A 3012-nucleotide genomic window follows, 5' to 3' on the forward strand; every position below is an offset into this window, starting at 1 on the left:
AGGATCAGCCTATCCACTAAGCAAGATTGGGGATGCCTAGGAGATTGTTGGAAAAAAGGTCCAGCTGTAATTATACAGGTTGACTTAGAGAAACTTTTAGGCAAGTCTGCTTATACCAGATCTAGAATTCAAAAACTAGGACATTTTTAGTTTTTAAAACGAGGACATTTTAAAAATTATATTTATTACTAAAAAATCGCAGTACATATTTATTGTTACCGCCGATCATTTTCAGTATGTTTGGATTTCAAAGTAAGTCCGGATCAGCTACTGTATAATCTTGCTACTTCTACTCTGCCAGATAGTGACTGGAGTAGTCCGAGTAGTGGGTATGTGGGGAGCATTGTCGAGGCCAAGCTATGTCAAGGATCTGGGTATATTCTTACCATGTGTACGCCATATCCAAAAATTTCATTACTTCATACAGCATGTCCCACCCACTTTTTCTTACTATTCAATACACCATGAATTGTCAAACTAATAGAGCAAGCTTATCTGCGAAAAGATTTAAACCTCCCAAGGACTTCCTAATTCATTTCACAAATATACGTGGTCTCAATTCTAATCTCAACGATGTCCATTTCCACTTGCAGTCTGCCAAACCCCATGTACTTTTTCTAACAGAATCTCAGTTATCGGTTGATTCAACTACTGCTCATCTCAGATGACCAAATTATTCACTGTATGATTCTTTTCGCCTTAAATGTGGTACTTTCGCATCAAAGGTGGTCCGTTCTGATATTCCCTGTCAGACACTTGGCCATTTGGAATCTCCTCTCTTTGATCATCTCTGGCTTAAAATCTCTCTACCTCATTGTGTCAAATACATCTGTTGTCTCTACCGTTCTCCGAACTCCACTAATCACTTGGAGCTCTTTGACTTCCTCTCTTTGCAACTTGATTTTCTCCAGTCCAACTTTCCTAACAGTGAGGTAATTTTCCTTGGTGATTTTAATGTTCACAACCCCAGCTGGCTTCCATTTTCTAGTCATATCGACCCAGCTGGTCGAGGTGCTGAGGCTTTTACAATTACTAATGATCTTGCACAGATTGTTCATTTACCTACAAGAATACCGGACAATCCTAATCATACAGCCAAAAGGCTTGATCTTTTTCTCACAAACAACCCTTCTAAGTACACAGTCGAAGTGAGAGGTCCTTTAGGCACTTCAAATCACAACTTGGTGATTGTCTCTTCTCCAATGGAACCTTTATCTCATGGCTATTCCCAACTTCGTGTTGTTTGGCATTACAAGAATGCAAAATGGGATGACCTACGAGACTTCTTTTCCTTGGTCGGACTACTGTTTCAAAACTTCTGATGTCAACGTTTGCTCACATCGTGTCAGTGAAATTATTCTTGCAGGAATGGAATCCTCTATCCCACACTCTACTTTAAAATCATGTCCTTTATCTAAACCTTGGTTTTCCAATAAATGTGCTAAAGCTGTTCAAGAGAAGAATGTTGCATATCGTAATCGGCCTGTTTCTAATTCTTCAGTTTCATTTTCTGCCTACACCAAAGCTCGCACCAATTGTAAAGCAGTTATTAACCAGTCCAAACTAGAGGTTGAACAGGCTAAGAATAGAAAACTTGCTTCTTGCCCTAATGGTACCCGAGCATTCTGATCTCTTGCCAAAGCTATTGGCCGAAACTTTTGCCCATCTCTGCTCCCACCTCTGTCCAAACCAGATGGTTCTGTTATCACTTCAGCCAAGGATAAAGCTGACCTGCTAGCATCCCATTTTTCTTTCAACTCATGCATTAACGATCTTGGTAAAACACCTCCCACTATTCCCAACACGCTCCATTCAATGCATCCTCTGGTCTTCGTCAAAAGGATGTCAGAAGGATTTTGACGAATCTTGATGCTAAGAAAGCTCCAGGTCCCCATGGTATTTCTCCACTTGTTCTCAAAACCTGTGCTCCTGAACTTACTCCTATTCTTTGCCGCATTTTTTCACTTTCTTATTCCAAAGGTGTTTTTCTTTCTGCTTGGAAATTTGCTCATATCCAGCCAGTTCCTAAAAAGGGTGACAAATCCCTACCATCCAATTATCGTCCCATTGCAATTACTTCTACTCTTTCTAAAGTAATGGAGAAATCAACTAACCGCCAAATTTTAAACTACCTAGAAACCTTCCGTCTGATCAACGATCACCAGTATGGATTCCGTCAGTGTCGATCCACTGGTGATATTCTGGCTTATGTTACCCATTTATGGACTAATTCAATGGAAAGGTTCGGTGAAACACAAGTAGTTGCTCTTGACATCTCAAAGGCTTTCGATCGTGTTTGGCATAAACGTCTTCTAAACAAGCTTCCATCTTATGGTTTGCCAACTGTTTTTAGTAATTGGTTATCCAGTTTTCTCTCTGATCGCTCACTGAGGGGTAATGGTAAATGGCTCTCTGTCTTCTAACTTCTCCACTAATGCTGGTGTCCCCCAAGGTTCAGTTCTTCCCCCACACTTTTCCTCTTGTATATTAATGACCTTCTTCCATTGACGGGAAATCCTATCCATAGTTTTGCCGATGATAGCACATTCCACTTTCCATTTTGAGAAACCTTGTCCTGCTCAATCAGGTTCAACTTCTCGAAATTGTGCTACCAATTCCTTAAATGCCGAACTTCAGGTAATTCTCCAGTGGGGCAAAGACAACTTAGTTGATTTTAACCCTTCTAAAACTCAGTCTTGTCTTATGTCTCGCAAAAAAAATTCTTCTGCTCCTATGCTTATCTTTAGTGACACTCCGATTTCTAGGCAAAATTATATATCTCTTTAGGGGATTATCCTGATTTCTAATCTCTCTTGGGACAAGCACATAACAAATATTGCATCTTCTGCATCTAAAAAACTTGGTTTTCTCTTTCGCTCTCGGCGTTACCTTTCTTCCAAACAGCTGCTCACTCTGCATAAGTCGCAAATCCGCCCTGCCATGGAATATTGTTCCCCCATCTGGGGTGGTGCCTCCAAAACCTCTCTCAGACTTCTTGATTCCATTCAGAAG

The sequence above is a fragment of the Mastigoproctus giganteus genome, chromosome 11, assembly GCF_048544385.1.
Source record: "Mastigoproctus giganteus isolate SK-2022 chromosome 11, ASM4854438v1, whole genome shotgun sequence".
Classification (NCBI taxonomy): domain Eukaryota; kingdom Metazoa; phylum Arthropoda; class Arachnida; order Uropygi; family Thelyphonidae; genus Mastigoproctus; species Mastigoproctus giganteus.